The following is a 12,852-nucleotide window of genomic DNA, read 5'->3' as shown; positions in this document are numbered from 1 at the left end:
TTCCAAAAAAAACCTCAATTGGAAAGAGTTTATTGATATGTCTTGACCCTAATATTAAGAGTTTATACTTGCACCTGGAAAAATGTACATTTACATTGAATAAGTGGAGATTGGAGGTCTTTGCAGAGCAACAATAGGTTATATTGTGTGTTCCTATAAGTGTTTATATAGATGGAGTATTTGTGAAATGTTATAGTAAAATAATGAACTGTAACATAGATTTTTATTTTCTATTTTAATTTTCTGACTGATTCTAAGTGGCACGGTATTTGGAAGGAAAAAAAAATGTAGAAGTGTGTTTGTCTTTGTTAAGCCATAAAACATACAGTATGTACTCATTCAGAGGCTGTCTTGCTGTTGCTTTTGGTTTTTGGTTCTTTCCATTCAGCCACCACCAGATGGCGCCCTATAATCACAAATTGGACTTTCCATCTCAGCCATTTTCTTGTGCAGCAGCAGACCTCTTCACACAGACAGCGGTTGATTTGAGGTTGGATTTGAATTGGGACTATTTGAACGTACATGAGGAACCGGACTGTTTTGCTGCATTTAGACTTTTCAACAGTCTAACTTTTTATGGGAAAAAAAAAAAGTAAGGTGCTTTCTAATAATTGCTACAATTGATGATTGCAAAAGGTCTGTACACACTCCGGTAATAAAATACCTTCAAAAATTCTGAGATCATTTTGTGTTTCATGCAGATCTGTGGGATGCTGCCAGTAACCGTGAGCTTCATGATTAAAAATGCATGTGTGAGCGTGAAGTTTAATTGAAATAGAAGCCTTCGTTGTCCCCTTTGGAAAAGAGTGTGTGTGTGCTGGATGTAGTAATAAATCCCTCTCCACTGTTTTAAAGTGAGCATAATTGTAAGTGTTGCAGAACAAATGGCAAAAAGATGACACGCTACATTTATTTGATTTGACTGAGAGCCACAGCGAAAGCCTCACGAATCTCAGCTCATTGAGCATATGCGTGTCTGTGTTCAGGAGGCCCAAACGAGTTTTTTTTACTGGAAGAAATCCTGAGTAGTTTTCATTTCTCTTTTAATTTAATTTAGGGTCACACGTTTAAGATTGGTTCAAGTTGTGCATGAATCCAAAAGACTTAAAGCAACTGTTTTTGGTTAGGATGAGTTTGTCATCGTTGCTTAACTTTTACTTCCCTACAGATTTTTTCACATGAGCTTCTCGCATATCTCCCATTTTCATCAGTGTAAAATGGAACATAAGGAGGCAAATGTTAAAATAATAATCGTAGAAAACCCAAACTTTTCCAGTTACTTATTGCAATTCAAGTTGTTCGAGTCCAATCAATAGCTTAAAATGGTACAAAGGTATGGTTAAAAAAAAAAAGTTAAGGTTACTCAAAACTGAAAGATAATGTACATTTCAGAATTATACAAAAAGGCCTTTTTCAGGGAACACAATTTAAAGCTGGAGGTTAATCAAGCCTTGACAGCTGGTGCTACCAATTCTTACAGGTGTTCCAACTTCTCTGGATTACTTATAACCCCCTCTGTCTGCATGAAAGCAGTGTTGGAAAACACTGCGGTAACATACCCCCGTGAGCATCAGTTGCACCACATTGTACTGCAGAAAGTAGTGTGTTGCTACAAAAATGGTAAGAAAAGGGCAAATAACAATGGAGGAGAGACAGACCATCGTAACACTTAAAAATGTCGATCTTTCCTACAGAGAAATTTGAAGGAAAGTCGAGGTGTCTGTGAGTACAGCTTCCTTCACCGTTAAAAGGCACTCAGAAAATGGGGTAAACTGTCACAGGAGGAGGTCTGGCAGACCCAAAGCCACGACTGAATCAGAGGACAAGTTTCTGAGAGTTAACAGCTTGCATGATAGGTGACTCACAGGACAACAGCTTAAAGCACAGCTTAATAGTGTTCATGGTAATCAGGTCTCAGTTTCAACTGTGAAGAGAAGACTTCGAGCTGCATGTTTGACAGGACGAGTTGCAGCAAGAAAGCCACTGCTAAGATGTCAGAATAAGACAAATGAAACACTGCCACTGGACTGCTGAAGACTGGAAGAGGTATTATGAACTGAGGAATCTAAATTTGAAATTGTTACGCAGGATCTTTGCACGCTGTTGAGTAGGTGAAAGGATGGCTCCACAGTGTGTGGCATCCACTGTCAAACCTGGACGAGGACGTATGATGGATCCAGGGTCGGTGACTTGAATAGACTGAGAGGCACTCTGAACCAAACTACTACTAGAGGGCTACCACAGCATCCTGCAACGCCATCCAATTCCATCTGATATGCACCTAATTGATCAGGGGTTCATCCTACTGCAGGATAATGACCCAGAACATACGTCTAAGCTTTGCCAGAACTACCTCAGGAAAAAAAGAACAAGATGGTAAGCTTGAAAACATGGAGTGGCCAGAACAGTCTCCAGACTTAAACCCCATCGTTCATCATTGGGATGAACTGGACAGAAGAGTGAAAGCAAAGCGACCTACAAGTGCCACACATTCAGATCATCTACCTCCATCTCACCCTACACCTACCATCCCCTTCTATCACACTAACCCTCTCCATGTCCTCCTTCACTACATCCATGGACCTTCTCTGTAGTCGTCTTCTTCCCCTATCCCTGCTCTTCATTGCCCTGCATGTCCAAACCATCTTAGCTCAACCTGAGCTGGCCCTCTGAAATACTCATTTGGTATTTTGAGCAAAAAGCCTCTATGCATAATTATGATGCACCATCATTTTTAAAGTAGTGTGTGTTTTCTGCCGACTCATTCAACAAGTACAAAACATTTGGAGTCATTTAGAGTTGTGTTACTTGGCACGTGGTGAACAGGTTTAATATTCACTCTACCTTTTAAACTCATTTTTTCTCATCTGTTTTTCTCATCTCCTGACTCTACTGCTCAAGGTCTCTTCCTATTAAAGAGGAGAGTTTGTTTACAGGGGACTGTCATATAGTTGATGTTCTCACTCTTATATTAAAAGCTCTTTATAACAAATTCATTAAAACGCCTTGAGATGACTGTTATTTTAATCTGGTGCTATATAAATAAAATTTCAATTAAATTCAATTAAATTGAAGTTATGTTCTCAACTGATTTCAGCCACCAGGTGCTATCTTGTCTCTAGCTTGTTTGGTGTTGGGCATGTAGAGCAGGTAAAATCAAAAATTAGCTGAAAGATGAAAATAAGGAAACTGGGATATTGTACCACCATGTGATCCGTTGTTGATCTACAAATGTTGCCGGTACAGTAGTAATAATATATTTGCAACATAAAATTCATTAAAATTGCTGGTAAAAAATTGTGGTATGTCTCAGTCATACTATAGTGAAAACAAGACGACAACTTCCTTGTACCTAGGAAAAATCGGTGGTTGCTCAGTGATCGCACTGAGTGTTTTTCACAGTGACTCCAAGTGGTTGCAGTGACCAACTGGTTGCCCAGAGTTTGAGCGTGCAACACCCCCAACAATTGTGGCCAGACTGGGAATGGCTGCAATCACTCTCAGACAGATTGGTTAGGGTTTGGAAATAATTTGGGTCTACGTGATAAACACAGACAGATTGCCAACACAGTGTAATCAATCTGAGTCAGTATGGGCTGAGCAGCTTGTCTGTGATGTGTGTCTTTGCAATACGGGACTCAACAACTGGTGGTTTTCTGGTTATATTCCTGCATGAAAGCAACGTTGCAGATTGTCTATGAGTTTAAAGTTGAATCGATAGTTTCTATAGTAACTGTTTCACTATTTGTGAAGGAATCTCTGAATTTCAAATCTGTGAGCCTCAGGCTGGAGTCTGAATGTCAATAGTTAATGTTAATTTTTGTATGCTAAACAGCAAAAGATTTGTGATTTTAGCTGGTTTATCTCAGTTAATGGCTGTATTATCGCAAACAGACTGCATATAAATGCCAACTTGACTCCATTCTGTTGCAAATTCAGTTTTATTGCAATTGTAACTCTGTTTTGATGCCCAAGTTGCTTTGAAGACAGCAGCTGATGGTGATTGACTACAGACCTGGTACCTGTCACTAAAGCAACCTTGTCATAGGCAACATTGCTCACAGTTGCAGTAATTTGGTTGCGCTGGCGTGTCCAACCACTGGCTTCCCTCGTATGATTATACCATTAGGCCTCAATGGCATAGGCCTGGAGACCAGTTGGTGGCAGTCTGGCAACCACAGGAAAAATTGGCATTCCCCGATTGAATGGTTGCTGTCCCAAGGTAAAGCTGGCTGACGTGAGGCATACGGTTCTGTACCGAAAACCGCTGTGTGATTGCTTTGGAAGACACAGACTGGTCTACCAACACTTACCAATGGTTCTATAAGCAGAGAAACTGTAAGAGAAAAAAGATGTGACACAAAATTGACACAAAGGTCAAAATTGTGCCTCAGTGCTTCAGCCAACACATGTCAACACATTACATTAGGCGAGCGTCCTCTGTGTCAAGTTTATGTCATGCTTTTCAACCTCATCTGTATATTATCTGTGAATCAGACTTCTCAAACCAACTGTATACTTGTGTCCCCCCTCTTATTTACATTTAAATCAGGCTAAGTTTAATAGTTTTTGGATCATTTCAGTCATTTTAATGTCGGTCTTATTTACTGAGGAAAATTGCTCCAACAAAATCAAACAGGCTGTCTTTTTTCAGTGATTTTCCCAGCTCTCAGTAATCATATTGTTACTTCAGATAGAAATGATGAAGAAAAACTGTAAAAACAGTTACACTAAACCTGAAGTCTTTGAAGGTATAAAAAAACATGAAATAAACATTCTATATTTGGTGCACCATGCAGGAAAAGGTGAGCCGGCTGGTTATTGGATAGAGCCCAGGCCTTGGTCCTGTCCTGGGGCTACATGCTGGTAGGGAACAGGGAAGACCATGGAAGTCAGATGGGGGTCAGTTTCCCAGCCATCCAGGGAGGCCGGGACCTGAGACCTCCTCTGAGGGCGCCCATCTGATGCCTAATCCCCAGGAAATACAGGCAGGTTTCAACCCCCTTCCAACCCCTCCCATCTCTTTTCCTCCATCTCACCATCCATCCCTCCATCCAACCCCGCTTCAGCTCGCAGGCAGAAAAGCCCCATAAATTCAAAGCATCTGTACGGGCAAGGGCCAATCCGATGGTCGCCTTTCCCAGAGCCCGCGCAGATGAAATTTTATTCTTTGCACGAAAAAATTACAGGGGGAGGGGGGGGGGGAAGGAAAAACAGAAAATAAAGTAAAGCAAACAGTGAGGAAAGATCAAGGAGTAGAAAGATGAGGGGTAAGAGGCTGGTCATCAGAGATCTGCCCCGCTTTTCATTGTATTCATAAGACGAGAGCAATATTATGTTCTTTATAGCCATGAGTCCTGACTGGAGCCTAATAACAGCAACAGTCTGGTTCCAACTGCTACTGGTTTTGGACATCGAAGTGTACGTGTTGGCACCGAGATGAGTTGAACACAAGAAAGAGTCATTAATAGAGGGTCAAAGAAAAGGCTAACAAGTGTGTTAAAGGTGTTATCACTTTGATTATTTCATAAAACTGAAATCAAAGAGGAAGAAAATGTTATATTTCTATTCTTTTAATAAAAACAGTTTCCATTAATTGGCCACTTTCGGACTCTGCAAATTGCAGGATGTTCTAAAAAGCTAACATATGTAGCTTACAACACAAACACCCCTACATACAGATCATTCAGTGGCATAAAAAACATAAAACCTCCAAATAAAGAACTTCATCAGCAGCATTTATTGGTAAACTACTCTGGCTTCTTTCTGATGTCATTGTCACTATCTTCTACAGTTTTTTACATTTCAGCTGCAACCTCCTGCTCCCCCCCAAATGAAACAAAACTGTACATTAACATAAACTTAAAGAAAAATTATTATGACTATTTTTAAAAAGCATGTTCAGTTTGGTCACTTTTCCAGTGTAAATACACAGCTTACGTTTTCATGGTGCCTCTCAGAGCTCCAAGGACATTTTGAAAAAACCTGTGTACCAGACTGCTTCTCATGTTTGAATAAGTTAATAAAAACCTCCTAAACCCTCTGCGGTGCAACTGGTTTTTAAGTCGAGCAGGAAATAAAGCCTCTGTGAAGTATATTTGTGAGCATGGTTGGTGTTTTGTGCTTCTCTGAGACGGTTTAACAGTAGCCTTTGGTTGTTTTTTGGTCAAGCTGGGGTTTCATGTGGTCGAGGACAAAAGCACGGCGAGAAATTTGATAATTTCCAAGAACTCAAGAGATGGATTTACACATGAGCAAAAAAATATTGCATCTGACCTCATGTGACCCAAGTGGGTTATTTTGGGAAAACCATGGAATCTGGGCTTAAAGCAGACCTAACAAAAGACTCACTTTGAATCACTTCCTGTATACTGTAAATTTTAAACTCTTTGGAGGAGCGGATGGTCCCAGTTTGACCACATAAAGACAACAGGAATTGTGTCCAAAAATGACAAACTTTAGTGTCTAAAGAGCTCTATTTTCACATGCTTTCTTCTACTCCCTGGCATCATAGCAACAGGGGTGAATTTCATCTAAGATAAAACTAAACTTTGGTTTCTAACAGTTACGGTAGTTTTAAAATAAAAAGTTGTTTTAATACAATAAGGTTGTAGACCATGTAAAACATTAGCTGAATCGTCCAGCAAGAATTTGTGTCCAATCATGTGAAAAACCCCATGTACACACCATGACTGATTAGTTTGCAGAACCACTTTCAGCAGCAATAACTTGACATAATCGTTTTCTGTATGACTTTATGAGCCTGTCACATCATTGTGAAGGAATCTTGGCTAAATTTTCTTTCTTTTTAATGTTGCTTCAGTTCATTCAGTTCTCTTAAGCTCCTTCGATCTGAACCTTGATTGGGACATCGGAGCGCTATGATTTTTTTCCTTTGCAGTCTTTTTGTTGTAGATTTGCTGCTGTGCTTGGGATCGTCGTTTTTTTTGCATGACCAAGTTTTGGTCAAGCTTTAGCTGTTTGTCAAACGACCTCACATTTGACTCTAGAATACTTTGGTATACAGACGGCTCAGTGAGAGCTAGGTGCCCAAATAATCACCTGTCCATTGCTTTGCTTGACAGCTGGTATAAGGTGTTTGTGCTGATAGGCTTTGCTTGGCTTTGACAAAAGGTGGGGCACTGTGCTTTATGGCCAAACATCTCCACTTTGGTCATGTTGTCCAAAGGACATTGCTTCAGAGGTCTTGTGGTTTGTTCAGATGTTTGTTTGTTTCTTGCATTTTCTCTGAGTGCTGGACAGTTTGACCTTAGAGTCAGAATTTGCTGGGAAGACTGTAGAATTGTATTAACACACAGCATAACCTCCTTTATGGAGGTGCTCACACTTGTTTGATGATCTGATTTGATTAGCAGCTGTAAAGATGTTTTCACAGGACTGCACAGAGTCCTTTTTTTTTTTTTTACTGAATATTTAGCAGTATTTGAGTTAAGCATTTGTTTGCTAAACATCCAAAATTTGAAAGTAATTGCAGTTTTGGGGGGTTATAACATGTGACTGCTTTTACTTCTGCATTTTGAAAAAACCCCACTCACTTTACAAAATGTTGATATTGGCTGAAATGCAAAACAAGTATCATTGCCAACCTCTTTAAAGGCCAATTTTGCTTGTTTCACATGATAGTTTTCTAAATTTGTTGTTTTTCTTGCGCTAGCCCCGTCGGTTTGAAGTGAGCTGCGATCTTTGGGGAAATGGCAGATGTTAGCAATACTGGAATCAGAAGCTGATGGCAGTTGCTGCTGTTTTCTTTTGCCGCCAGGAAAATGCCACCATCAGTCAAATGTGATCAAATCACACCCACACAGTCCTGGAGACGCTGTCCAGCTCTTCTTCTTCTTCTCCTCTATCTAACATACTGCTACAATCTTTCAATATTTAAAAAGTCTCTTTAAACTACACTTAAGGCTACTTCAACTCTATATTTAGTTAAACTGAGCTGTATCGTGTTACACTAAACTCTGTGCTTTTCCTTATCTAGCTTTCTATTCAGAAATAGCCTGTATATATATATACTGTATTAGTATCACATTTAGCTGAAGTTGTTCAGTACTGAATTGCTACAACTATAATAGTATGGTTAAGACTTAAGGATTTATTATGGCAAACACTGGTTCATGTCACAGGCGAGATATGCGCAGTATTATATGAAGTACACTGCCAGACAGGACTAGAGCCAAGCTTTCATTCAACATGACAGTTTTTATATTCATGCTTTCTGTCCACAGAGTCTAGCTTTAACATAGCTGAGATTTAATTTATTAACACTAAACTCTGGTGCGGGTTAGATAAATAAAACACCCAGTTTTCTTGGTTGAGGAAAAGCTTGGGAAAAGGTGAAAGGTGTGGGTCTGTAACCGGGTGAAAATGCTCGCATCCGGAACGAAAGCTGAATGCATCACACATACTTGCGTTCCAGTTTTGTGTGTTTTGTGTTGCAACAGAGCAATAGCAGCAAATTCAATTGTGAGGTAGAGAAACGTCCTCATGTTTTTGCCTTACTTTATAAAAATCTTGTGTGGGTACTCAACTGGATTTAAAATATGCCGCGCTGAATGATCAGGCTGGTATTTCAACAGTTTACTAAAAGGGAGGCTATGCCGAACTCCTGTGACCTACTGTGAGCCTGTGTCCCTTAATCCCATGATCCGCAACCATTAAACAGGGCTAAAGAAGGGATCGCCAACATCTACCAAACATTAGGAGGGAGTGCCATCCTTCCACACACGGTGTCACCTTCAGTACACACAAACAAGTCGATGTGTTTCTCAGTCTGCAGCCTACGATTGTCGGGAAAGAAATTAGTTTGGACAAGCAAGGCTGCTGCCTCTGATGCTTGTCTGCCACCTCGAAAGGGTTAAGTTGGATCCCAGACTGGCCACATCACACTGTTGGACCATTTAGTGCAGGAAACCTGATAGTTTGGTTCCTTTTGATGGCCTGATTCCCAGGCTTAAGAGAATAAATTAAATGCAATCCCAGCCTAGGCCTCAGCTGCAGCAGCAGGGCATACTGATTTAGGATTTTCATCTGGGGAGCTTTTCCTTCTCTTCCTGCTCTCCTTGTCCACAACCCCTCCTCCTCCATCAATCTCCACCTCAGTCAGAAAAATGGTAAATACATTTTAAAATATGGCTTTTTGTGAAAAGCTTCAGTGCAGCTGTCAGTCACTGCAAAGAGTTTAAGAAGGTGAACAGAGGTATGACTGCACAGAGGACAGTGACGGAGATGTGTCCCCAAGTGGCTCAAGAGTCTGAGATTCCAGATATTCAGTCTTTATCCCCAGTGTCTTGTTCCAGGTTGAGGGGCTTTAGTAGAGCCGCCAGTCTTATGGACAAAGGGGAACAGGCCGGTTTTATACGTTTATTCTACCGCTGTGAGTCAATGTCACCCATGACTCTGAACAGCAGAGCAACACGGGGGCTTTGAAGGATGATAAAACAAGAAAAAATAACAGTGGTTGAGATGAGATTTTTAAAACTGCATAAGCTAATATTATAGTGTTTACATCCAGCTGGATTAGAAAGTTTTAACCCTAGTAATAGCATTAATGTGTGTAATGTTAATGCATATTTGTTGGTAAAATATTATGAATCAAGTAAGTGTAGTCTAAGTAACACAACACAATTCTGTGTCTGCTTATATGTTTTCTATTTAGATCTGTGGAGGCTGCAGCTTACTGCAGAACATCACTACGTCCCGTTATCTGCAAGGAAGAGTAAATATAGAAGAGGGTATAAAAGCTCTGGCTGACCATACCTGCTGTAATCATCTGTTTTTATCTTTGATATCAAGTAATTCATTTATTGCTTTAATCCATCTATATTTTGTCCTTTATATCTGTGAACCGTGAAACATTATTTCCTCAACAGAGTATCACATGCTGACTGACGGCAGCAATAATCCTCGGTTCTTTTGTCAAAAGGGACAAAACTCCCAATGAGCTGCAGTTTTACAGCTGTGATACTGCATTATGTCAAAGAGAGGGGAAAGAAGTACTCATTTAAATTAAATTTTATTTATATAGCATCAAATCACAACAATGGTCACCTCGAGGTGCTTGATATCGTAAGGTAAAGACCCAACAATAATGCATAGAAAACAATCAACAAGTGGGAACCAAAAACCCTCTTTTAACAGGAAGAAACCTCCAGCAGAACCAGGCTCAGGGAGGGGCATCAGTTATGAGGGGAGGAAGACAAAACACACATTGTGGAAGAAAGTCAGCGATTAATGATAACTAAAGATTAAAGGCAGAGTGGTGTATAAACAGATAGAGAGTGAAGTGTTGAGTGAAGATGAAACACTTGGTGCATTATAGGAAGTCCCAGCAGTCTAGGCCCAGCTCTAACTGTAAGCTTTATCAAAAAGGAGAGTTTTAAGTCTAATCTTAAAAGTAGAGAGGGTGTCTGTGTCCTGAATTCAAACTGGGAGCTGGTTCCACAGAAGCGAGTCCTGAAAGCTGAAGGCTCTTCCTCTCATATGGTCCTAAAAAGACATGTTTGAGACACACTGCAGTCACACATACGTGACTTTCTATACATCCATTACTCCAGGATGTTTTTATGTTAAGAAAAGCAAATCTTTTGCCTGTATTCAGATCTGTGTCTGTCTCTGTGAATGAGACCGACAAGAAAGCTGAATCAAAAACTAGCTTTGGGGTGAGGAATTACAGCGCAGCCCAAGGCATCCATGTTGAATTACAAATTTAAACGAGTCATCAAAAGCCAGCCTAATATGAACGTGTGGACGGAGACGTAGAGTAGGGCTGGCTCTCGGGTTCTTTCTCGCCTTCCTTCTTGCTTATTCCATCCGTCAGCGGCAGACAAACAGACTGTGTGCTGTTCTTGTGTGATACATGAGCAGCTGTGGGTGGCCGCTGTGATGTCTTCATCCACCGTTTGGTGAGCAGTCAAACCGGAACAGAATTTCATTATAGTGGAATAAAGCGAAACCAGTTTTGTCCACCGAGGACATGAAGCCTCTGGGTTTTAGTGCAAAGAATGCTGACCTTGTAGCTCCACTTTCAGTGTTGCTCTGTTGTTTAAAGGGACAGCTTTATAACTTTAGGTTCAATTAAATGCCTTTACTAACTTATTTCGAAGAAAACAAAATGTGCAATAACCTCAGTAAAAATCTTCTGTTTAAGAATTGCGGCTGGATCTTTCAAAATAAACTCTGCTTCACGTTGACATTTGATAACAATCTGAGGATCATAAACTTTATCACTGGCTTAAACGTTAACACACAGCTAGGACAAATCTGTTACCATCATGAGGCTTTCTCTTTACTGCCAGGCAAATTAGCTTAACCTTTCAGTTTTAGCACTAGTCTGAGAAGGACACGCTAATGACGGGGCAATCAGATGTACTCTACAATTTGAACATATTAAACATAATTTCTGAACATTTTTAACATAGTAAAGAACAAATAGTTCCTTCTTAATACCATGCTGGGTTTTTAACAAGACCAAACTATTAATAAGAACTTCAGCACTCACCATGACGTATATAATGCATTTATTACGGCGTGGTAGTGGAAAAAACTGACCTGTTTCAGCCTGTGGCTTACCTCAGGTCTGAGGAAATTGCGAGCGTTGAAGTTATAATTAATATTTTGGTATTTTATTGGCTACACACTCATTAGATTGTTTAATTGCTTGGAGTTGGGCATGCGTTTTTTTTCTCCAAGACCAGCCAGCTGACCAATGCCAGATTAACATGAAGGATGAAACATTGCTGTGCAATTTGCAACATGTTGTTAGTAACTAAAAGGTATTAGTTACTATTTAGCACTACAGGAAAGACCTTGTGGGCATGAAAAGCATCACAAGTCCTGAGTTCAAATAAAGACTTTAGCTGCACAAGCTGCAACAGTGTCCAAAAGTTCATCCTCTGGGGAGCAAGAATGTCAAAAAACACAAGTCTGGCCACCAAAACCTTCTGGGGGCCATGGATATTCTGGGCTTGGTTATATTGCAGTATAATCAGGCAGAAAATGCTAACATGCTGATAATTTGTTGCTTGGTGCAGTGATGCAAACGTGTTCTCCAGTAGCATGATGTGATTAGCGAGAGTGATGCTGCGCTGAAAATGCAGTGGAAATATTTTTAGAACCTGACGTTTTATGGGTTCTGTTTGTTGAGCGGTTTTAGGCAAAGAGCAAATGAGCGATCACTTTTGAATGGGCTTTCGTTGTGTGTAGGTAAAGGGCTCATTTATTAAGCAAAAGGGGAATTGTATCTGCCAAAATGTAATCTCATCTTGATCTTGATAGTTTGACAAGTGAGAGATGGACAGAACTGAAGTCTTGGGTCTGACAGATCCTGTCTACACTGGGAGTCGACCCCTCAAAAAATTGTATATACTGCCCTCAGTAGCTAAGTCAGCAGGCTAGCCAGTAGGCTTGCCCATTCAACTTAGTGCTTGAGGGGGCAGCAAAAACCTGTTGTTCACCCTGCTATTCACTGTTTGATTAGAAATAATCAAATAAGCATATCAAATAAGTTTGATATGATTGTTCACAGTTCACTGCTTAAGAACTAATCTTACATTTTCTGTAAATTAGTATTTAGTTCTTTTACTATACATTTGCAGAAAAAAAGGATATTCATTAATATACAAATAATTTACATTAGTTGTACATTTACATACATGCCAGCTTCAAAAGGTCGAACTGAATGAGAATCATTCCAATAGCTAATGAGATACAGTACAGTATGGTGTGTGTGTGTGTGTGTGTGTGTGTGTGTGTGTGTGTGTGTGTGTGTGTGTGTGTGTGTGTGAGTGAGACTGCCATCTCCATCTTACTCTAGTGATTAATGAAAAAGCATTG

This window comes from Rhamphochromis sp. 'chilingali' (assembly GCF_963969265.1).
Source record: "Rhamphochromis sp. 'chilingali' genome assembly, chromosome: 19".
Taxonomy (NCBI): Eukaryota; Metazoa; Chordata; class Actinopteri; order Cichliformes; family Cichlidae; genus Rhamphochromis; species Rhamphochromis sp. 'chilingali'.
The sequence above is the reverse complement of the archived record's forward strand: the minus strand, read 5'-3'. Positions refer to the sequence as shown.